This window comes from Stegodyphus dumicola, chromosome 1, assembly GCF_044657685.1.
Source record: "Stegodyphus dumicola isolate Sdum_Otavi_A_Nest chromosome 1, ASM4465768v1".
NCBI classification, from domain to species: Eukaryota; Metazoa; Arthropoda; class Arachnida; order Araneae; family Eresidae; genus Stegodyphus; species Stegodyphus dumicola.
In genome coordinates, this window is record NC_140768.1 from 263,387,102 (window position 1) to 263,413,937 (window position 26,836).

Genomic DNA, 26,836 nt, shown 5'->3' on the forward strand with positions numbered 1-26,836 from the left:
TTATCCGAGCAAGGATGGACGTACAGAAACTCTGGAAAGTATGTACCGCCGTGATTATTGACTTAAGTTTTTATTGGCATTTCACTAAGCCTATTTGTGGAACAACTACGAGGGCGCTCAGATCGTTTTTTCGAAAGAGAAGCTCACGGCAAAAGACAAAAACCTTAACTGTGTTAAGTGCCGTATAAAAATTCGAAGCTCGGACACACTTGCTGAAACCGTAATCGTGTTATTCCGCCAAAGAATTTACTCTCGACAGCCGTGAGAGTTTATAAGGAAAAGACACAGAGCGGAAAACAGAAGTATGATTAGAACACAATTTATGAAGGTTAGGTTGGATAACAGAATCCTTTAAAAGGGGAGGAAGGAGGATTTCATTGTATTAAAAGCAATGTTTTTCAATTTGGGAAAATGAAAAGTAAATTTTGATCTTAAACAGGAAGGGTTCTGAAAGAAATAAAGCAGAAAATATTCATACGTTCTAATTTCTTTCTTTCGTGTTTAAACAAAAAACAAAAAAGAAAAAAAAAAGAGTGAATGGTGAAAACAGGTGGATTTACTAATTTCCATATTTAAACAAATAGATTTTCACTTTCTTTAGTAGCATAAACTAGTATCAGACTCAGAAAACAAGAGATGTAGAGCGAATAATTGAGCAACAACAGACGTCAGAACAACAACAAACGGAGAGCGAATTAATGCTATGTCTTAAGCTAACAACAGAGACTTCAGAAGGAATAACTTCTTTATTAAATTAGGAATTGAACAAAAACGCACAATTTGTGGCGATATAACTTAAAGTTACAGCCAAATTTAAAATTAAATCTACTAATCAAAGACTACACAACTGATTTTAACTATAAGTTTGCTCAGAACTTCTCACCGGCGTAACAATTAAATGTCGGCAGCAGTAAAGCAAGTCGAAGAATTACAATCTAATCAGAGCTGGCAAAATCTAGTATTGTGGCCCCGAAAGGCAGAAACACGCTTTGTCTTACAATCTGAAACCATCGACTTAAATACTTCTAACTGATTTGTATTCTGGTGAGGAAATGGAAAAGGAGAAGCTATAATAAAGGTCTGAATCATAATAACCGGTTTATTGAAATAATAGCAACCGTACAAACGATTTGCATTTAAGAATACTAACACATGGAATTTGAAATCCTCTGATTTGCTACTGTTATCCTTTATGTTTTGAATCTGTTATCGTTTTTTCAGCATTATATTTTTAAGAATCAAGTTCAAAGTCCACATACTTACCACTATGCTGCATATTAATTATTAATAAAAATTGTAAAATTCTGTGGAACAATACTGCTTCATGAAAGGCTAATCTTAAAGGCCATTATTAAACAGAAAATACTATTTTACTGCCGTATTGCGTCAAGTCCTTTTTGAATAATTTTTAATTTTGTCTCGTTTACATAATAGGTCAAAAAATCATACATAATAGGTTATGTATGATTTTTTACATAATAGGTTCAAAATTTCTCAGTCGTAGTTTGGATGAAAATGTGAACCATATTATCGAATGCTTTGATCAAAATCGACAAGAAAGTAAGTATTTGCATGTTGGCAACATATACGCATTTTATCATCCGAAGCTGTAGCTTTAGTTTCTTTCTTTGTGCTTATTTTCTGGCTGCAACAGAAGTATCGTCCATAATCTTCGAGTTTTCATTTTATATTTTCGTCGAAAGGCGGCCACAAATTTTAAATATTAGAGAGGAGAAGATAGTTATTAAATGATCGCCTTTGAAAAGAAGCCAAATTCATCAGACTGTATATAAAGGATCCTATAAAAAAGATGGATCTAAGTTTTAACATCTTTTTAGAAAAAGTATCTGAAGTAGCTTAAAAATTTAAACTAAAAAATAAACATGAAATTTCAATTTTTTTTATAATGCAATTGTTAAATTTCAGTATGAGTTCTGTTGGTCTTCTTAAATATATCAAAAAGTGTATTTTCTTCAGCGTGTACTCTCGATCATGTAGGGTTGATTGTAGCGAAGGCAATAAACGATAGATTTTGCAGTAGTCCCATTATTTGTCCGAAAATTAAGTTGAACAGTTACAATAAATTTAAATTCTGAGTACCTCACACAATTTTGTTTTCACTATTGGACATATCTGCATGCGAAATGGCTGATCAAATCTACCGCATTTAATCAGCCAGTTTGTATGAAAATACGAGCGGAAATAGTTTGGTGTGCTTTCCAATTATTTTGATTTTCGCAACCTGATTTCTGTAGAATTTACCTAACCCTGTTGACAGTCGGTCCCACTCCTCTAGCAATGTTCTTGTCCTGGAAGGATCTGGTAGAAGAAAGACGAGTTGCATTTGCTCTCCCAGGAGTGTCTCAAACATGTTCATAGCGGGGCGTATTAGGGTCAACATATTCTGTCCTTGGGAGACTATGATATTATAAAGGGGATCACTGTTGATCATGGGGTCGACAGCCGAATATGCAACTGAAGTTGATCGACGTAGTAAAAATCCCATTGATTACAAAAGGTTATTAATAAAATTGAAAATTAATTATTTATGGATGCAAAGCTACATCAGTTATAAGAAAAAAACCATATAAAATAATTATAAGGAGGAAAATACATAAAAATATTTGATACATTTTAAAACTCTAATATTTTTAAATATAATTTTTTTATGAAATAAATGCAATATTAAAAAGTAAAATGCTGGAATGCAAGCCAACGCATTAATTAAAATCGAACTTTTTAGCAATCAAAATACTTATTATACTTGTAAAATTAAAAATAATAGTGATAAAGAAAATAATATAACATGGATATAATAAATTATTTTCTTGAAAGCTTTTGCTCCTATTCTTAGTCTATTATAACTTAAACTATTATTTGTACTATGATTATGTTGTATGCTAAATATTATAAAGGGAAATATGTGAGGATCGATGAAGGAAACCATTCCTTTAAAAGGGATCAGTTCAAGAAAAGGGTTGGGAATCTCTGTTCTATTGGGATTAGGTCTGGAGATCTGGGCGGCCAATCCATCCGGTTAATATCCTCACTTTTTACAAAATCATTTATCAACTCATAAGGTATCCCCCCCTCCTTTTTAGCATGCCTTCGTGGTGTAGTGAGAACGCTCGACGCGTATTCGAGAGGTCCGTGGTTTGCGTCCCGGCGAGGGCACTGCATATCTCATGCTTTAAAATAATCTAATGGCTCTATAGTGGCGCCCGAACTAAAAGGTGGTTGAATAATGATTCTTCACCACCAGGATTTGGCGATTGGGTCTTCTAAACCCCAGTCGCCCTTTAAAAGGGGGAGTATATGAGGTATTTCTCCCGCCTTCTTAGCATGCCTTCGTGATGTAATGGTCAGCATGCTCGATGCGTGTTCTAGAGGTCCATGGTTCGAATCCCGGCGAGGGCATTGCTCATTTTTTACATCTTCTGCTTCCAAAAAGCCCTAATGTCTCTACAAACTGAACAACTGAAAAGGCAGTTATAGAGCTCTAAGATCTTATCTGTTTGCAAGAAGAGCTGGTATTTGTTCCCCATTAACTTCTGTTTATAAAAAATTCCGTTTAATTAGGTGCGGAGAACATTGGTTTTGATCCAGGCATCAGAGGAGGACCATTCTCTTCACAACTCCAATTCCTCCTAACCACTGATTCTAGATGTACCTTCATTTAGAGAAATCTGTTACCTGTTCTGTGATATTGATGAAAGGGACTAGTATGGCAGGGAAGTTTGATGGTCTGAGCAGGCATCTTCTTGGACGGGCGCACAGACCTTCCTGTCTTTGATAAAATCTTTGTGATTGCTGCAAGGTAGAGAAAGAGATTTGGAACCTTGTGTTCGCATTTTTAGAGCGGCAGTCAACTCTCCTTCCCAGAGAGGATTTTTTGGAAAGTGAAGTAATCGGCCAAATGGGGAAATTTTCTTGAATTTTAAACAATATGTATACAAAACTAGGCAAGTAAGAAACGAATTAACATAACTACATTTACATTAATTTAGTCTAATTTTGTATTTATATTAACAGACATCATGACATTTTGGATTATGCTGTGCCATGCCGGTCCATCACCTGGATTTATGGTTTGCTCTCCCATTAAATTTTACTTCCGCACTGCTTACTGCTGGTATGCACAGCAGCCATCAGTATATCTTTCAAGTTTTCAAGTATAGTCCAACTTCAGGCTCTGCTTTTAGCCAATTTTCAAGCAGGACAATGTGCGATCTTACGTAGCGCACAACGTTTAAATCATTTTTCATTATCTACTAGATCGCAATATTACCTTAGCCGGCCCGTTACACAGATATGTCACTCAAAACATATTTATCAGATGCTTGGCAAATGAATAGTCCATTGTACATCAACTAAGCCAAATGACTTTAACAATGCCAAATGAGCTTTAAGAAAGAATATGGACTTGCATGCTCGAAACATAAATACAAATTTTGCCGAGGCGCGTTGCAGCCAGCTATTTCCAGCAATGGCGGCTACCCAAAATACTATACCTTTGTTTTCTGCAGTTCGAATGGGATTACAATTTTAATCAATTCATCCTTGTACTTAATATTATTCGTCCAGTTTAAATTTAGCTTTGATACCTGTTGTTCTTCCTGGTGTTGTATTTTCGATGGTCAGCAATGTATATCTGCGACTTGGTCTTAAGCAAGCTCGTGTAATCTATATAACAATACTTGATTTTACGTATATAATAATATTTAAACTGCAAATTAATTTAAAAGCTGTAGTTTTGAGAAAAATTTTATTTACAAAATATTCCATTAATTTTACTATAACGTTTTTCCCATTTGTATGCCATAAATGTTAAATATGTGATTCTCGATTAGGTTGTAAGATCTTGGTCTTGTTTAGAGTTATTTTGTTGATGAATTATGAAACAGATTTATTATACCAAATGGAACATGGTCGTAAAATTAAGAATTCAAGAGTAAATGAACATTTAAAAATAAGTATTATATCAAAGAAATAGTATTTTTATTTTTTAACAGCCTTTGTACAATTTTTCGTACTTAATACCTTTAAAAAGTTTCAGAATGGTTTCATTTTTGTTGTTTTTGCGATAAATGACTGAGATATGCTCTATATTCATAAAATCATTTTTACCTGCCATTTGAAAATTTGAAAAGGATTTTATTTCAATCGAAGTCGTAAATGTAATTTTTTATAACATCACTTACATATTTTTTACATTCCTTATTTATCCTGTATTTAAACAAGAAAAATTTGATCTTTTCTTAGTTCCTTCATATGCGATATTTTCTTTATTTCATTAGTTAATTACTTATTTTACATTTTTATTATATTTGTATTCAAATTTCTCTTTATATTGGAAGAGTATAACAAAATAAAATGTATACATCTATTTGAATGCTCTTGTAAAAAGAAAATTTTAATTACCATCTTTTGAAAATGTTAAGTGCACCAAATGAGTTATCCCCCGGTCAGACCACCCCGATCCGCTCTTGATTAGATCTTACAATTTCTAAATAAATTTAGATATTCATATGAGAGATTGGTACCGTTATAGAGACACAGGGCAAAACATTTTCCTTTAAATTTGGCGTTTCTCTTTTAATTTCCATCTTCTACTATCTACTCGCATGTTATTTTACAATATATCATAAACTATTTTCTTATTTTATGCTTTCATTTAAACAAATACGCGTAAAATTAAGATAATTAATAATTTAAATATACTAAGATTTCTTTCTATATTAAAATTGCAAAACATAAATTTTACAAATTCATAATGTAAGGATAAAGTATAATATAAACTTAGCAAATTTTAATGCTCAGAATTAGATTGAAAGAATGAGAAAATAGTTGCCTTCCTTAAAAACATTTTATAATTTTACTTTCTTTCTTTTGTGGTTATATATTTAAAAACAATTCGAAACTTCGTATTTTCACGTGAACATTTACTATGCGAGAATCAGTGATTAACATCAACATAAACATTGGTATATTCTGGATATGAAAGACTTTGAATTTTGTCTTTCGAATCATTATATAATCTTTTTTGAAATTATACGAAGAAAGTTAGAATTCCTGGGTTTTTAGATCGTTTCTTCTTCCTCCCCTCCTCTCTAGTGATGAAGTCCTCTAGTGATACTGAATAAGCAAAAGGTAATATCTATTCACATTTTTTCTTTATTTCATATATTACTTTCATAGTCAGTAGTGAAAAAAATAACTTTAAACTATTATGATAATAATAAACATTAAAGATAGTGGAATACTGATAAAATGATATAAATAATATACTAAATTAATATATCAGTTCAAGAACCCAGTTTTAACATGCATATCTTTTACTTTATATTTTTCAAAAGAGGGGGGCAGGAATGACAATCTGTGTCATATTTCTTGAAGATCTTCTTTTTAAATCCTTTTGTTTTTGTTAGCCTTTAAAAATGTTAAAGCTTTTAACCACTGTGATGCGTACCTTTTGTCATAGCAACACCTACGAGTAGATAAAATAATTTACGAAATCCGAATAGATTTCCTTTCCGGCAAAGCACCATGTGTTCCTTCGACCCGAAATAGTCCCTACATCCTCTGGGAGGAAGTGTTAATTTACGAGCTGCTATTATAAAGGCTTTCCATGTCTCTTAATCGATGACAAAAAGTAAAATAATAAAAAGAAAGAATATGCTGGAATGAGAGAAGTTGCAGACCCCTGTAAATCGTCCCAAAGAAAGTTGAAATCCGAAACGACTGAAAAGCTTTGTAATGGGTTGGCGTTTTGACAGGCAGAATACTGCTGGCACATGATCGCACGCGCTCTTAACATTCTTCCCCTTGTTGTTGTATTGTTGTTATAGTATCCTTTCAGAGTAACCCTGTGTGAAAAAATGAATTCTGGGCGAATGATTTGTGGGTGGCCATCTATATCTCAAAAGCACTGTGTATTTTCAATAAATAAAACACACTCCTTCTAGATTGTTTTCGTATTAAAATTAATTGCTGTTTTCTTTTAAGAAAGCCTTTTGAAACTAGATACATAATTCTAATGTTGATTGCATTCTCATGCAGTTTCTTTAAGAATGAAGTTTCCTGCTGAATCACGGTTGAACGGTTCCTTGCTTTCTAAATCTTTTTTATCGTATTATCATTTGTTATTAATATTATAATAAAACGTCAGCTATCCGAACTTAAGATACCCAGAACTCCAGTTACGAATGTTTGTTCATTCGAATGTTGTACAGTTACTGATTCGAATGTTGTTCAGTTACTGATTCGAATGTTGTTCTATCTAGGCTAAATAAGATTAAGCTTATAGTTCGTTTATTAATATAGTTTGAATTTTTTCGTTAATAGCATAAAAAGATAATATAGCGTAGTACATATTTTTAAGAAGCTTTAAATTTTACAAAGTGAATGTATATGATATGAAATTAGCCTACATCGTTCAGGGGATATATAGTTTGTAAACATTAGCAGAAAATAAAAAGTGTTGTCTATAGATTCATTGTACTTTGCTTGCTCCGCAAATCATTGCATAACCGTAACAAATAATCTTTTCTAAAAATAGATTAAACAAAGCTGATGACGTTTGTAAATTTTGTCTTCACGTAAAGACTTTCCCCTTGCAATACACATTGCAACTGCAGTTAGGTATTTTCTGATTTTTTTTTCCCTATACCACGTTGAATTTTGCGCGTGATTTTATATTCTTGACTACGTATAATGTTTTTTATTTGTAAAATCGTCGCTGAAATAAAATATAATAAACTAAAAAGAAAATGCTCTTATTTCAGTTAGAATAAATTAATATTTAATCAGCATAAAAATTGCAATTCAGTCATCTGGATTTTTCGAATATTCACATGAGATGTAGTGCCAGTTAGTTCTGGTATTTAGGGCTCTCTTCTAATTACTAAAATTCTTGCATACTTCTAAAAATCATTTTTACTGCCTTGTATGAAATAAAAGGGAAGTATTGTAATTGAAAAAATTTTGGGTATCATACTTCAACAGAAACATCCATCTTGACCGATCTTAAACCCATTTGGACGATTTTTTTAATCAAGGACTCTCTTCCAGAGCGGATTGTTAAATGAATTTAAAATGGATTTCAAAAAGATTTTTTTTCGTGACGTCTGTACGTACGCACGTACTTATGTATGTATCTTGCATAAACCAAAAACTATTAGTCGTAGAACAGTGAAATTTTGCATACGGGACTGCTGTAGTATATAGTTGTGCACCTCCCTTTTTTTATTGTAATCGACAATATACGTCTGTGTGTAAGATAAAAATTATGTAAATCAAAATTATAATTTAAACTAATGGTAAACCTTTAATTCTCCCTCTCTATTCTAAAAATCGTAATAACTTCTCTGGATTTCTAGATCTATTCATCTTGCATGGCCTGCGAAACTCTGAGAACTGAAACCTTTTCAACTTAAACCAAAATCTTTCGCTTAACAGACTCTCATATTGGGTGAATGCGTAGTTATCTTGCAGCTCTGTTGCTGTTTCATTTTGCTGTGCATTGTCGTGCTGCTGCTGTCCAGGAATAAAGATTATGTTCAGTTCAGCTACGTCTGTCTGCAAGTCTCTTCTTTGAGTGTCATCTTTCTAATAATATAATAAAGTCTATATTATTAAACTATACTATAGTCTTTATAACTTTTATTTTATAAAAGTTATGATGCAGAGAACCATCGTCAATAAGTTGAAGCTTACTCCAAGTTTTCGTCATGTATATACTAAATAATAATTTATTTACTAACGGATTATTTAGTATATTATCTCCTTTGAAAGGTGGTTAGGATTCTATTGAAATGAAGTAACTTATAAGCATATTTAAAAACTAAAGCTTGACAAAATTTTTAAATGGAAACATTAAAAATGAATCTTGAATAAACTGAAAATGGAAACTTTTAAAAGGTAGGATTAAAATTGAAAATGTAATCAATAAACCAAGTAATTATCCTCATTGACCATAAATTAGTTGACTCAGTCAAGGGGAACAAACCAACTTCTGATCAATTAAAAATTATTAATAAATGCGAAGGTGTTTCGTCTTTTTCTCAAGTAAGAATTATTATGCCAAAAATGTTTTTTAGTAAGATGAGTTGAATTCAAATAAGTAGAGCTTAAGTGAGACGAATTGAAGTAAAAGCGCTGTATAGAATTCAGCAACAAAGTACCCGACTTTTATTTTCTCAGTCGTTGGTCGTAGACGTATACTTCCAATTACAGAAGTGTTTGAAGTGACAAAATTGACCGGTATATTTAATTTCAAAATTAGTAATTTTGATGTCATTTTCAACTTGCTTGAGGCATCGGTTTATTAAGTAACAAAAATTAAAGAAAACGAGTTTAAAACGAAGTGCAGCAAAAATGCAGAAATGTTGAAATGACGAAAATTGGCAGTGTCATATTTAAAAAAAAAAAAAAATTAATTTTGAATAAATAAACGAAATATAAGTTTAAAATGCGGTCTCCCTGTTCCTTTACTTATATTTGTGAATTTTTTATACTTGTGTTAAGATACTTTCTATTACGATTACGAGAAGTTTGACTCCTGTACGACAAAAACTGACCGGGATATTTAATTTCAAAATCTGCAATTTTTGATGTCATTTTCAATTTGCCTTGAGAGATCGGTTAATTAAATTAGATTACTTCGACGAAACAAGCTTTAATGAAGCAAGAAATGTGTATAATTTAATAGACCGTATAAGTTACATGGTATCCACATCAGATTTTTTTATCTAGATAATGCCGTTGCGATTATTAGTCAATGCATGTAACTGAAAATCGTCGCCATGAAAGGTTTCACTAAATTATTATGAATATGTTGAAGCTAGCATACTTGCATACACGCATGTAGCACATTTTGCTAGTGTAACCTGGTGTAATTTATTTAATTGAATATTGGAAAACATCTTAATTTCGATAACGATTTTCTTCCTCTTATTTATAAGCAATTTATCTGCATCATGAGAATGTAATAAAATGGAAATTGTGCTGGTGGATCTGAGGATTAACTTATCTGCATGCATAAGTTTTTTGGTACGTAAAATGTGTACTTTATCGTCACGCCAATTTCATAAACATTATTAGTGAATCACAACTAGTATCAAGCGAAATTCAACGTACAAAATCTCTCTTAATAATCTCACTAAATAGGCAAGAACTTTGGAATATTTGTCTGCAAGCAGATGCAGCTAATAACATGTGATCTAAATCGCAAAATTTAGGTTCCACGATTAACAAGATATATAACTGGACATGTTCCCTTCGTGATATTTTATTATAAACACGAAGTTACCATTGTGTCTATGAGAACGTAAGATCTGCAGATCATTTTAATGAAATGCCTCTTAACGACAAATGTTACATTAAATTTCTTACAGTTAATGTCATTTCTTTCAAAAGGTTCCTTATTAAGCAAAGAAATCTTGTTCTTAAAATTTGAATCTACTTTCGGCATTCGGAAAAGATAAGATATTAACCGTCCGCTTAATAATATGAATGTAGAAGTAATAATATGTACTTCTTCTAAAATTTCAGTATTTTATTCATAAGCTTATCCACAGTAATTATATCAGTGTAAAGTGTATAGGCTTAATTAAGGCATTATGATATTTTGTATGATTGATTTTATGAATGACTGATCGAACTTTATGGATTTTATAATTTTTTTAATGCAAATGCATTTTATTTTAATTTTAATTTTTCATTCTTTTTCTTGTAAGTATATTCCAAAATTCATACATTTAAATATTGTGAAATATAAATAATTTTATTATTATTATTGAAATATGAATAATTTGATTATTATTAGTCCAAAGAGGCAATTCGCCCTGAAGAACTAGTAATTTCGTTTTGGCCTTTTGCGTCGAAAAAGGCTGTATCACTTTTCAAATCATTGCCATTATATATTATCGCCCTGTCTTATATTTAAAGAAATTAAATAATGAAGAATTTGCATAAATGTATGCATGTTTCTCACATTGCGATAAAACAACGGTACCTAAATCCATCAAAAATTGAATAACATAATTTTCCATAGAATATAGACATGTGGAAGCCCTAATTTGAATTTGAAATTTGTTTTATTAACGATTTCAGATTTTGTAACACTTCAACGAATTTTTGATTAAAAAACTAAACGATTTCAAAGCGAGCAATCGCAAGATTGTACGGGAAAAAAAATAACATTTTTATCTCCAGCGCTCGAGACTCTGTATCGGAAATTCTAAAGATATGCTCATTTAAAAATAGTTTGCGATATTGCTGTTGAACTGAATTTTATTGTTTGAGTACGTTGAACATGTTATTTAATAAATAAAGATAACAAACAAAACGTTAAAAAAAGATTATTTGGACGTAATTTAAAATCTGAAACCTTTCAGATTTTTTTTATTGAGAATATAAATAAATGAGTAATAATAAAATATAAATAATTTTATTATTATTAAGTTAACGTACATCAAGTTAAAGATGCACGTAGAATACTACCTGTTAAGATCAAATATCCTCATTTATCATCAACTAAACTGAACTGATTGATAGCTTTTTCTTTTTTACTTTTTTTAAGCCCCAAAGAGCTATTAGTCTGTAAACAGGATTTTGCATTAATTCACTTTAAATGTCATCTTCTGGAAATGCGTTGTTCCACTTAACATTCGAGTCAGTTGCCATTCGGGAAAATGTAATGTATTTCTCTTTCAAACATTAAATTTATTTACAAATGAATTTAACGTCTGTTATTAATTAACAAAGTAATCTATTTAAAAACAATAAAAGAATAATTTCTAAGAATTTCAGAAGAATATGTTTTTTTACTTTAAAATCGGATTGATTTAAATAAAAATGCATTTAATTCATGATATATCTAATTAAAAACATTAAATATTTATATAGAATTGCGTAATATATATAATTTTACTTTTCAAATATACAGATGTATAATGTTCCTATATTAGTATAAATAAATATTCATCTAGTACCCTATAAAATCAATATATGTACGCAAAAAACAAGGTTGTTATTGCGTTTTTTTTTTTTTTTTTTTTTTTTTTTTGATCCTATAAAATGTTTCATTATTCCTCCTGGATCACCTCTATCGATAACAACACTAAACTTTTAAAGAAACTTTTGGATGACCATTAAAATTTGAACACTATTATATTTCTTCTTTTTTTTCTACCATTTTAAATAAACAATTTTTTTATAATCTATGTCTTAAATGCGGGGAGAAGGGTAATTTTTAAACCATAAAATCATATCGTAATATCTCAGCTTAAAATTGTTTTAAGCGTTAAAATGAAATCTGCCTGTGAAAATCGAATTATACTTCCTTCTTAATTTTCTTAATCTTATAATTTTTATAATCTGAAATATTTAAATATACATTTTAACTTTTTTATAGCTTAATAGTAAACTTTTCAAGATTCTAATCTGAAGTTTCCGGAATGCAATTAAATTTTTTAAAATACCGTTTTTAATCTGACCGTTAATGCTTCATAATGCTTTTGGATTTAATTTATTTTAATATTAGACCTTTATACATTGTTGCTCTTGCTGATATGGGAAAAAGGACGGTTAACTTCATTTAACTGTTTAATTCCAGATGATAGATCTTCTTACAATTAATTAAAAATATACAGTAACCTATTAATTTATATTTTGAAATTTATAATTTATTAAGTTGTGAAAGGCAAATTTCATTATCACATGTTCGGAAGTTAAAAATCTTGACAAATTTTCTGTTATGAGAAGGTCGTATATTAGAACTTCTTTCAAGTTCTAATTCAGAAGTCAAACAACAAAAATCAGCGTTAATTTTCAAAAATGATTTTTGTTGTTTGACTTCTGAATTAGTACTTATTCGGCGTGTTATTGTGTCTTAATTCTTTCAAGTTCTTTTTAACAAAATGACAACAATGCTAATAATTGCATAATATTATATTCTATTTCTTTTAAATGTTTTAAAGTATATATACTTTAATTTTCTACTTATCTTTATTAACTGAATTGAAAGTGACATTGAGTGTAGGTGAAAAAAGTCTTATGTATGGTATATTTGCAAATGCTCTGTTTTTAAATCACTGCTTTGCGTCTGTTTATATATCGTCAGAATTAACTTAATTAGTGGTAATGAGTTCTTCAGTTGACTTCGTCTGAGTAAATGTCACGGCTTTTTTAGTGAAACTTAATTAAATGTCCATATGTGCTCAGTAAATTTATTTGAACAATAATTTTTTCCACTAAAATTTGTTCAGTAGACATACTTACGAGGGTACGTTTTAGCATATGAAAGCTGTTAAAATAAATGATAAATGCTTATCCATTATATATGTCTAGGTAGAAAGGAATCGAAGCTTTTGTAATATTACGATATGAAATTATTTAATATTATCACGAATTATACATACATATGCATACATATACGAATAACTGTACATATACGAATAATTTTAGTGAAATTATATGTGAAATCGTTGTATTTTTCTGTACAATGTAACACGAAATGAAAATCTTGGGGCTGCCAGAAAAGTAAGAATCTAGCTAATTTGGCGAGATATCGCCAAGCTGGCAACAATTTTAACGACTATTTTTTGTCGCCAAATGTGGCGATAAATTCCTAAAACTCGCGAAACTTGGCAACATTTGGTCCGGTCCCTGTATCACCACGCCAGGCATAGTAACTGAATTACTGTAGTTGGTATTCTGTGCAGTTGTAACCGTAATTCGGCTCTGATATGCCTTCCAGTAATTCCGAGAAGAAGAAAATACTAGAAATATCTCTGCGGCCGAATGAAAATTACATAAGGCCGGAGAGATCATCTACCTTCAGTAGTTGTTGTTGCGAGTTGTTACTTCAGTCTGAGTTCGGAGTGCTGAGATATCTTCGGGTTAGCTTCCTCTTTAGATGCGAATCGTATTGCGTTGCGTTAAACATTATTAGCAGTTTGAAGTGTAACTACTAATTGTCCTCTGTGGTACCGTGAAAACCTATTCGAGTATTTCTGTGGAAAGTTTCGGAACTCTGAGGTATTTCGTTTGATAAAATAAATTTTATCAAGCTATCATCGGAACTGTGTGCATTCAATCTGTTGCGAACCCGTCCACACGGAACAATATATAATGCTTAATGGTGCAGATTAAACAATTATTTTTCTGAATACTAACTCAGTTGATATTAAACTTCCAGAATAATTTTTACTTTATTTTCATTTGCTAAAACTACACTTTTAATTGACTTTTTTCTTTACAATAAAATGTGTGATTTATTTGGTTCGGATATTGGCCAAATTTTGATTAGTTATACAGATTATTATTATTTATGTGTTCCGCACTAGGGCACTACACAGAAGGGAGGGATGCCTTCTCGGGGTACTTTCTAAGGAATACTGGCTCGTATGGAGTTACACATGGGAAAAACCACGAAAGCGCCCATAAGCCAGACCATTCTCGGAATTCGAAGCTCGGACTGAACTACCAGTGTTCAGGCACCGCTCGGTCGCTGGTGAGTCCTAATTATACAGATTACACGAATTGTTTCCATAATATTTTTACACTTTAATTTTGAAATGTTAAGAACTTAAATGAAGAACAGGATATGGTTCAGTTATCATAAGATCAGTAAAGCAATATAACTGCAATTTCTGATGAGAGTACATACAGTATTCTGAAGCTATTAGCAACATTTTAAAGCAGAGGCAGGAACCATTTGCATGTAAAGGAGATGTCACATATCTGTCGGTTTCGCGAGAACAACTGCTGCAAACAATTCTTCTACTGGCTTTTGCATTACAAGAAAGATGAACAATTATTTTTACTCCCTTCCGCAAAACGTGTGAATGATATATTTTCATACAATCAGCATCGAACTATAGAATTTAAGTGAAAGCTTTTTGTTCGCCCCTGTGTTTGTAATGGAGAACTAATTTTTTCTTTACATGGTAACCCCAAAGTGATCCGTAACCATCAGCTGTTGTATATCATGTGACAAAACAAAAATATTGCACTAAGTACTTGTTCTTCCTAAATTTTTTTAATGTGTGATACGACCTCAATGTTCTGAATATTCCTCGAGTAAATTTAAGCCAGAGAGTTGAAGCCGGCTGCTAATTCGAAATTAAATTCTGGAATTTAGTTCAAAATTAGTATTATGTTCAAATCCTTTTTGATTTCAATCTATGCTCTATGAGTTAGTATGTAATTATCTTGCGTTTCTTTTAAACTTTAGTGCTGAGTGAATCATAGCATGTTTTAAAAGACTAACATTGTTTGGAGCAACAATAATGTCAATGGTGGTGAAAAGCATTTATTTATTTAATTAAGGTATGAAAACATCTCCGTAATAAGCAAATTAACTTAAAAGTATAACATTTATTACAATCTGAAAACAATTTACTAAGAGTTTTTACTCCTGTTCTCTCCATTCTACTTCATTAATGGTTTTTATATATTTAAGAAAACTTAAGATTAGATAAGTTGATCAGTCACATGAAGCAATGGCTAAAAGCGAATTGTTACAAAGAAAAACAATTGTCAACCTCAGGTGGCGACAAAAAACAACTGACTTCTTCCTGTGCCTTTCCATTATTCCACAAACACCTAAAAGTGGTAGCTTCAGAGCAAAGTCTTTTAAATTTCGAGCTGACGACAGAGCCAAAGCTTCGCAAACGATGTAAAAAGATTTATCCTTAAATCCATCGCTCGTTTTCCGATGTCGATTGAAATCCTCACAGAAGGGTTACAACGATTTCGATTTCTTCACTTCATTTCACAACGATTTTTGTCGAAAGAAGAATGCAATCTGAAGATACGTGTGATGACGTTTCTGCTCTTTTATATTTTAAAAAATGACGATAATATATATATATATATATACATACATATGCTAATTGTTTTTTCAATATCTCCATGAAAATGTGCAGAATTTTACATTGTGTTACTCTAGATTATTAATTCTATATTAATATTTTCAAAATAAGCTTTTTATTTCAAATAACTTCAGCAAATCATTCGACTGACAATGACTAAATTTCCACTTCAGCAGGAGTAAAAATCATTCTTTAGGTGCTTAAAGAGTTTGTATTTGTGTTTTATAAAAGAAATTTACTTCAAAAAGAGAGAGTGTTTCTTCAAGTATGCTACTTGAAGCAGTTTATCCTTCGGAATGTATTTGAGATTTTTGGCTGAAATAAACTTTATTATTAACATTCAAGCCACTCATGTCATTGCAGTTTTTTTAATTATGGCTTTTTATCTTTGCAAGATTATTGTTACGCGCATTTAAAATGCACAGAATTTTAAGACGTAATTTCGTAGCAGATTTCAATCTTTCTCGTAAATTGAAAAATTCAGATGCCTGAGCAGCGTGTTTCCATTTTTTTAAAACTTTTTTTGCATTAAAAGTCCTTAGTGCAACTTAAAAAGATAAAGAAACTAAAATTAAAGTACTTTTCTAAAACTTAGTTTTAGCTGAGTTTAAATTTTTAGAAGAATTGATAAATTTGAAAACTGATTTACCTCGTAAGTTTGTAGTACTAAAAATTTATGCTCGGTACCTTATTTCAGTGCTAAGTAGTAAATTAAAAAATTTTGGAACTTTCTAACTCGAATATTTTTTTTGAATGAATGAAATTCAAATACAGTTCCACTTCCAATACAGTTGAAATTTTTATAAAATAGATTACCTGCTGAAAATTGCTATCGTGAGAGCAATTTAAGAGAGCTTTCTCAGCGGCTGCCTAATTTTATACAGAAATTAGATTTTTGATGTTAAACCTATGTACTTATATGCAAATAATTTGCTATATCACAAATTAATTTGAACTAATAAACTAATATATACTACAGCATATTATTTCTTATTTCCAGAATGTAAGATTATATTTTATACATTTTCTGTAACATCTGATAAATTTTGATTTGGTTTATCTATTTTGTATTCTTTACTCTTATATTTTCCTGAATTTATTCGAAAGAAAACATACCTGCAAGAAATCGATGAACTGCTTTTAATTCGCAATTCTATCGAATTACCATTAAATTCGAAACGTTTGGTGAATTTGCAACCGTTAGGTAGGATATCGTCTTACATAACGATCAAAGATGTAATTCCTATAATAGAAGCTGTGACGGATCTTGCAGGATACACACGGTTACAGCCGAAAACATCGCGGACGAAAACGTCGCGGAGAAAACAAAAACAACGGAAGCCGAAAACATCGTGGTACAAAACATCGTGGGAAAAAATAAAGTGGTTCAAAAAATTCGCAGTTTAAAAACATCATTGTCAAAAATATCGTGGTAAAAAATACTTAAAAATTAAAGTACTTACAAAATTACAAAATCATCACATGACGATAACATCGCACACATACGGATTTCAGGCTTTAATAACTGAAATTGGATATTCGCATACTGATTTGTGAGCGCAAGATGGAAAGAAGGATAATTTTTACTTTGATATTTTTTATTAATTAATAAATTTATAAAAACAAAACAGAAAGGAAATAATTTTCACTATAAGTGTATCAGATTAACAAAAGTGAAGAAAATAATCTCATTATTAACTTAGCATTTTTTATAGGTAAGGGCATGCAGTTACTTATCTTCCTTTTTCTAATCTTATTTAGATTATACGTTTCATGAAACTTTACCAGCAAAACTTTATAAAACAATAATTTATTAATGACTTTTGTTAGTTAACTATGCCAGTTTAAAATTCTATTAAATGCTATAAGTTACATTAATTTTCTATGCTTAAATTCCCATTTTACATTTTCAGCAAATATTTATTAGTTAATAAAAATATGAAAGTAAAAATTATTCTTCTCTTTCCATCTCGCGGTTACAAATCATCATGCGAGTACCTTTTTACAATTATTAAAGCCTGAAAAACGCATGTATGCGATGTTAACGTCATGCGATGATTTGTAGCTTTTTTACCACGATATTTTCGACGACGATGTTCTTAAATTGCAAAGTTTTTGAACCGCTTTATTTTCGATGACGATATTTTGTACCACGATGTTTTAGAACTGCGATGTTTTCTCTTTGCTTTATTTTCTCCCTCGATGTTTTTCGCCACGATGTTTTCGCCTTGCTTTGTTTTCTCCGCGACATTTTCATCCGCGATGTTTATGCCGCCATGTTTTCGGCGGACATCATACACAGGAAGCAAAATGTGACATTCTAAACAAATTCCTGTCCCCACAATGTTATTTTCGCCCAGGTAAGTGCCCCGTTTAACAATATTTTCGTATAAAGATTAGACGGGCAAGAGTTTGCTTCACGTAACGCAAACTCTTGCCCGTCTAATCTCTATACGAAGGAGTGAAAGGAATACAAATAGATGGTCTTCTAGCAAACAGTTTGAGTTTGAGCACACACATGAGTTTTGAGGCTTTTTTCCCAAAAGAAGCAGATATTAATATTATTTTAGTCACAAAATTGTCAGCAGCTATATGATGCAGCATTATGCTCTTTCTTTCCGAAAGACACAGAAAGTGTCTTCAGAAGGAATTGTTACGAGACATGAGTTAAAAATGGTCATTTTGACATCGTATTTTTATTGAAAAACTGATTTGCCTTCTTGCCACTTTAGTCTGTGCTAGGTCCTTTCCCTTCAAGCAACTGACTGTCTTAGCGAAATCCACAGACGATTTTTCTGAGTCAATATTTACAAAATTTCACAGAAAATGTTTCAACAAACGCAAATGTGCTTCCCAAACCAATCTGTTTACATACATGAACATATTGTTATACTTTTTAAACCCCAAGATTTAGATTTTAAGCATCAGCATTTAATAAGAATTTAGATTTAAATTATCAGCATTTCCTAAATAGTGTTAAAATATTTTTGGCGGTTTTTTTTTTTTTTTAGATGCTTAAAAAAGTCTACTCTATAAATTTTGGAGGTCTATATAAGTATCATAACAAAATTCAAACTAAAATATTCAGTTCTTACAAGATTACAGAAAAATGATAATTGTCAACTCGAATAGTTAAATCAAAGGGCTACTCTTCTAAAGCTCATACCAAACTCAAATCTTTTATAAGTAGTTGCTTAAAGACTTATCGAATACAAGAACTTTCAGCTTTAAATCTGGATAAACCGCAGTGTATCACGTTACGCAAAGACAATTAATTCGGATGGCATCTTCTATCTAATATAACCTCGCTCCATTTTTCTCCCGTACCATTCGAATTATTTTCAATGTGAATACAATCCACAGTCTGCCTTACAAAATACATCACAAAGTTATCCTTCATAAGGTAACTAGGCCTCGCGTCGCTTGCCGCAACTAGTTAACCAATTAACGTTTTTCAATGCTTTTGAGTGCGCTTTATCTAAGTACTTGACTAATTTACATCTGCATATTACTGAGCTGAAATTAAGGATGAAAGGAAAGAATAACTTAATTAGTTAAATAAATTACAACCTTACAAAGAGGGCAAAACTTATTGCCATAAGATATTATTTTTTCATTTCACTCATGTGTCATTATAAGTCATTATTCGTCATCCATTACTGTAGACATTCGTCGTTATCTAATATCTATCCATTGTCAGCCTTATAAATAATGCAAAAAATATTTAAGATAAATCTAAATCGAAAAGGTGATACATCACTCTCATGCCCAGTTTTGCCCATCACATTAACAGATTGGTTCATTAAATAATTAAATTAATTAATACTGTTACTGAAGGGCGATCCAAGAAGGCAAAACCTTCATTAACAACCAATGCCACTACAGTTTTCACTTATCGCGTAATCTTACATACACAAAGAGATAACTCATCTTAATTACTTTCGGTATTCATACGTATTTTAAAACTATTCTTGCACGACACTTTTAAGCATCGCAAACAATAAGTCGTTTACTGTCAGGTTAAATTAAAAGCAAGAAGTATATCAATGCCACCTCCAATTCACGCCTGGCGAAGAAATGGGCGGATTGCTCGGGGATGAGGAAAAGAGCCTCAAACAGAGTACGTTCTCATGAATCCCTAACGGACTCATATTTTTTCGGTTTCGTTTCACACAGGCAGAACAAAAAAACCTTTAAGGTTAGATGGGACTGCTTTATTGTTATTTTTTTATTTCGCTAGAGCGTGAGACAAGGTTGGCAAGGGTCCATACGCATCTTGGAAGACAGAGTTGCACGTGGGAGGTCGCTAGAAACTGTCTAATCTGAACAGGAACTCGCCTCTAAGCTTTAGGTAGCTTTAGAATACAAACAAGAAACTTGGTTCTCCAGAAAAGATTGTTTTGTAATTTTGTAGGTAGCCGTTGGCGTTGGCAGTAAACACAGACATATATATATATATATAACGTAATATTTTAGACAGTAATACCAAATTAATTAATCAGGTAATTAAAGTAAAAAAGGAGATATACATTGACATAACACATACTAATGAATTTTCACAGTAGTTCTTATATAAAGTTAAATGCTCCTTTGCTACTTTATAAAATAATATGGACGCGTGTGAATAATATGACTTGAAAATGTTATTTTCAGCAGGCGACAAAATTGAAAAGTAATCGAGCCTTTATGACTTTGCTTTTACATGCCAATAGATCTTATTTCGTGCTCTGGTATGAAATTTTTGACAAATTATTTTAATAGTACCACGTATTTCGTGACATGTATACCGAACGTTAAACTTTTTTTCAATCTGAAAAACTACTCTTCATAAGTATTTGTGTAATTTAAATGGCATTCAAGTCCAATTCTGAAGAGAATGTATAAACGCCCTTTATTATTTACATCAGTTTTGTATTATTACTGCTTCAGATTCACGCATTACTATTTTTAATTTATTATTATTTTTAATTTATATATAACTACTGATCAAAATAAAAAAACTGAAATTGTTTACATTTTCAGAATAAATATTTCTAAAAAATTCTAAAATCCAAATTCTATTATACAACATAAAGACTTTTTTTCTTTTCTCTTCTTCCCGAAATTTAATGTTAGCAATCAATTTCTAAATTAATATCCGTACATTTTTACTAAAATGAGGCATATTTTTTGATGAATTATGAATATCTGAGTAAGCAGTTCTTTGAAGAAGGGACCATTTTGCGCATACTTCACATTAATTAGACTACATTTTAAAGTTTTTTAAGGCTTAAACATGAACATACGCTTAAACAAGCATTTTGCCGTTTTTCTTTGATTTGCAGGTCTTCTCTAGGCAATATTTTGCTTTAGGATCACAGCTTACGGTAAGATTTATATCGGACTTATTTACTAGCATATACTAAATAATGGCTTCATCAAAGGAAAATAGACAGTCCTTTAGAGCCTTTCAGGAGTATAGCAAAGAAAATGAAGCCTATCCAAAACGCAAACCCTTCTGAAGAATCCAAGAACAAATCAGCAGTAGTAAAGGAAAACTTTTATTCTAAATATTAAAATAATGTTACTTATCCACTTTCTTAAAAAAACAAATTCAAGATAGTTACATAACGAACAGCAAAATCAGTAATATTAAATTTTTATGTTTATTTTTGCCCAAAACTCCCTTAATTGTCTGTTCTCTTAAATCAAATTGTTGAGCAGGTTAGTAAGTTCCAAAGAACATTTGAAATTCACCCTCGAGTTCTGTTTCCTGGCTACATAAAAATTCAATTATTTCTTCATCTATTAGCAAATAATGGGCCAGACTTCCAAAAATAAATTTCTCAAAGAGATAGCTCTATCAGACTATACTATAACTCGATTATCAGATCTTAAAATTAACTACAATATATTAATTTTTTTCATTTAAACGAGACGAACCTAGACTCCTGGGGTAGATTAAAAAAATACGAACACATTTGAATATTTTAACCTGATGCACAAAATGAACGCAAAGAACCGAATTCTTAGTGATTCAATAATGTTTTGAAACGCCCAGCTGCGGTTAGATAGTTTTCCCGCAAACCGGGTTAGGGTTATCAGAAAGTGGCAGGGAAAGGGAGGGTTAAAAGTTTTGGCGTGAAATCGAATTTTTGGCGACAAAATTGGCGATGTGCCATAGACGGAGCCTGACCATTCCAGAAAGAATTCTTAGCGGTTTTCCTGAGAATATTCTTGAAGGCAGGTTAAAGCTATATATATATATATATATATATATATATATATATAATTTAAAGTTAAGTTGTAAGAACAAACGAAAAAAGACCTATGTGGTCAAAATTTTGCGCATTGTGCTGCAAAATTAAGGAAATTAGAAGATAAATTTTAGTACGCACGCTATAAAGTTACCAAAAACTGTGGCTCCGTGAAAACTTCAACATAAGCATATTTAGTTGCTATGAAATGTGTGAAAGAGGAGAAAAATACAATATTTGAATATTTACAAGTAAAATTAATAAAAAGTAAGCCATATGCTAAACGAATTAAGTAATTTTTAGCACAGTAAAAAAACAAATCAATTGAACGAGGTAAAATAAAATTAGCAAGCTATATGCTAAACGAATAAAGTAGATTAAAACACAGTAAAATACTAATCAATTGATCTAGGTAAAAAAGAAAAAATAAATATTAAAAATTAAGGAGCAGTAAATGGTTAATATATATATATATATATATATATATATATATCCTGCCTGTACGCGGAATAGAAGTATCTTGAGTGTATAGTAGTAGTATTTTGAGTTCAGAGACTAGCTTGAAAGCGATGAACCGAGTCGGGAGCTGTACTTTAGTCTTTTGCCGTGAAGCTGTCTTACCTTTATGGCCTGAAGGCTGTGTTGCTGATTGATACAGCGTGTTTATCGTACTTTTATAACAGCATTAAAATTATCTTCGGAACTATCCTGTTCAATACTGACGATTAAATTGGGTTTTTATTCTTCATTAAGTGTTATTATCAATTACTTCAAACCCATGAACCCGTTGATCGCAAGAATATTTTTAAACTAACAATACTGAACTGGATTGATTGATGAAATCAAAGAAATATAATATATTCCTAGTTCAGTTCAATTCTGACATGCCGGGAGAGTAAAACATTAAAAGGTGATCTAAAGTGTGCACTAGACCATTAGTATACCTAGAAATCGTCAGCGAATGCATTTAGTTATTATGTAAAGTAATGCACATTTGCATTTCACATAGTCTGCTTTTTTTTTCCTAAATTTTTTTCTGCATGTGCAAAATATGTATTTATATACTTATGACACCAATGATAATAAAATTTTAATACATTATAATTTATTACTCTCACCGTATACAACGAAACCCTTCTCTTAACCGAACTTTGCTTAACTAAATTCCTGTTTAATCAAACGGATAATCAGCAAAGCCCAAAGCCAGACATTTCAAATTTTTAATATTTTTTTCCCGTTCCTCATCATTTAAAAGTGAGTATGGGTTTTATAAGGTATAAAAAATCTGATGTCCTTGTACGGAATATTAAATTATACGTATTTTTTCCTGCATTTCATTTAAAATTATTTCCCCGAATTTCATTAGCGATATACTTCTCATTCAATAAATTCAGTCCTGCCTTCTCAGTTACATTGGCAACTCTCACCGGGATTACGATCCTCAATAGGTCGACGAGTGCTTAGGCTACTAGTGCTCCTTTCGGGCTGTTACAGTTCTTGAGATATTCTATGATGCAGTAGCGGAAATTTCTATTTTCGGCTATGGATCCAGGAAGTAAAAATTCTCTTTAGCCTGATATTGTGATATAATTTTGAGTTATGATTTTGTGGACAGATTTAACTCCATCATTAATTCCGAACAGGGCTATGTCCTCAGAGGTAGAATGCAATTCGTTATTTTTAAAGTCCAAGAAAAAATTGTATATCCTCAGAAAGTCCAATCCGAGTATGCAAGAATCTGTAATATCTGCCACATATGCTGTGTGATGGTAAGCACTTCCAAACGTGATGTTAACGTTTAATTTTCCCTCGATGTCGATCTTCTTGCCGGACACAAACTGGAGGGCAACGCAAGGTGTCGTCCAGATAAGTTTACTTTCCATTTGTTGAGCCAAATCTTTTCGGATGATGGTAACGTTCTCTCTTACATCTATCGTCATATTGCAGGGAACTCTATTGATATGTCCCATGATGAAAGGTCCATTAGTGCCACCACTCATTGCAGAAATCTGAAGCGCTTTAAAATGGAGCTTCTCATTATCTAGCAACCTGTACCCCGCGAGATAGCCACTAATTAGTTTCCCTCCTTCTTGCTAGGAGCAGTCTTAACATTCGTGCCCTGGGTGTTGTGCTGTTTCTTCGTATGCGACCTTCAGCATCGCAGTTCCAGCACTTTAGCGTCGGATTTTTGTCACTAATATTCGATCTCAAGGAATTAAGTTGTCTGGTTAATCCTTTAGACGAACAGTGACTTGATTCACTGGTTCCTGGACTTCAGCAGCTCTGAGTGGGCGGCGTTCTCTACGAGCTTCTTGCTGGGCTGCCTCGAATTTCCTGGCGTACACTAGAGCGCTTTTTAAATCGTTGACATCTGCCATTCGTAGAGATTTCTGCATTTCAGGATCCCGGATGCCGTCGATAAAGTGTACTACTGGAACAGGATTTCCCTTGTTTCTGTCGGGCATTCTGAAAAGATTGAGATGAGACAGCCTTTCAACATCCGTAAAAGTTTCCGGAGAGTTTCATTTCCTCTCCCATCAACAGAGTGGGCTTCTGTTGATGGGATTTTAATTCAAGCTTGCTGTAGTCTTTAAAACACTTTTCTCCCCAAAGCGCAGCTCCAACGCGCTGGACAGAGCTTCGAAATCTAGCCTTTTGTTTTCGAGTCTGAAGGATATCCACTGCGTCTGCTTTCAGAGAAGCGACAATATGACAATCCCTAGCCTGGGAATCCCATCCAATCGCTTCCACCATTATAAAAAATTGTGTCTTATATACTTGCCAAGAGGTCTTCCCATCATATGTGGGTAACTTGAGATAGGGACGAGCAGGCATGAGTAAAAATTTAAGGTGCTACTTTGGTAGACGGTTGCACGGATTTGCGGCGATTTACATTGGCGCAATTGTTGGCGAGGTTTTTACAACCGTCAGCCATCTGGAAAAACGCTGTTTTTACGTATTTTACGCATAGTAAAGTATTCGAAACTTTAAAAAAAAAAAAAAATAAATATCGTTAAAAATAATGGATTAAGTTTTTGTTGAAAACGTTGTTTTTTAAGATGGCTGGCAAATGTAAATAAATACATTTACTACGAGTATAAAATACTAAAGTAAGGTTAAATTATTACTTTCAGATAGCAAAGAAATAGAATAAAAACACCGCTATAAAAACACTGCGCCGACGTTTAATTGGATTAAAATATTACTTAAATTGAATATCGAATTAAAAACATCATACCAATGTTTAAAAGAATTTCAACGTTTAAAAGAATTAAAATATTACTTAAATGAACTTAAGTTTTATAGGATATAATTATTTAACATTGAAAAATATGTGACAATAAATATCTCGGCAATTTTTTAAAACAGTATATTAATTTTTTAATAAAAATTGAAGTATACAATTATAAAGTAAAAGAAAAATATGTACTTACATTTTTTTTAGTTTTTTTACCTGTCGTATATTGATAAGTACCACAAAAAATCAGAATCATAATTTAGATATCAATGAAAAAAATTTGCCCGTAAAAAAGGAGGAATGTCTAATACTTTTTTTTACCGTTACAGCGGTTATTTCTTCCACCGTGGCCACAATACCATATACGGCTGTCCTCAGAATCGGCTCTTTTAACGATCTTCATCTGTGATCCACATCTCTCGCACTTCATTGAAGAAGCAATTAGCGAGGTTTCCTCCAAAAATTTTAAATGAATTTCCTCTGACCCTTGTAACAATTTATAAATAAATTTTTGATTAGGAAAGCCAGGTTGGCCAAAATAAGGTCTCAAAGGACAATTTTTTTATTCCGATACCAATAACAATATTCATCTTCGAAACGGGCATATCCATTCGTTTTGAAATTTAAGGAATTCGAAGAGATGAATAATAAAATTTTAAAATGGCGCGGGAATGCACAAATATTCAGTAACCAATCAAGGAGCTGATTACGTCACACATAGAATTAAAATTATTTAAATAATCATACATAATAAAATCATTTTTTAAAAAATACAAAATTAAATTGTATTTTAATATTTAACAGCCATAAATAATGTTTAAAACATTAGATTAAATTTATAGATATTAAAACTTTTAAAGTACTTTTAAAGTAAGGTGACGGCATTGATTACATCATCCACAACATAAAATTATATAAAATATCATAAACAATAAACATTTTATTTCAAATAAAAATGCAAAATTAAATTGATTTTTAATATTTAGAAGCCATAAATAATATTTAAAACATGGAATTTATGCATAATAAAACGCAAAAGTTTTTAAATAAAATGACAACAATGTATCAGTTACCATAAATAACTTGCCAAAAAAAAAAAAAAAAAAAAGCCAAAATCCGTGCAACCGTCTAACCAAAGTTTTTTCAAGGTATCAATTTCTTTGGCGATCGCAGTTACCCCGTCATCGATTTGTTGTTCCACTGCAGAAACTCTCTCTTCTATTTGTTCTGTTACAGAAGAAACTCTTTCTTCTATTTGAATGAAATCTTCTATCGATGAAACTCTTTCTTCAATGTGTCCAATTTTATTTTCATCAGCGTCAATTCTGCCTTCCATAGACTCGAATTTGTTTTCTGTTACTCAGGTAATTTCTTTTTTCATTTCCTCTTGACCTGCTTCAATCTTGTCTTGAACAGCATTCATTCCTTTTTAACAGATTTCATCTCTTTTTGGCGCTCTTTCATTTCTCTTTTAAATACAGCAA

General features: G+C 31.5%; 1 long non-coding RNA gene across 1 annotated transcript in view; it reads right to left on the minus strand.

The window, feature by feature from the left end:
• Positions 1-26,836, minus strand: part of LOC146999542 (uncharacterized) — a 142,638-nt gene that overhangs the window by 114,882 nt on the left and 920 nt on the right. The gene's annotated exons all lie outside the window — the stretch shown is intronic.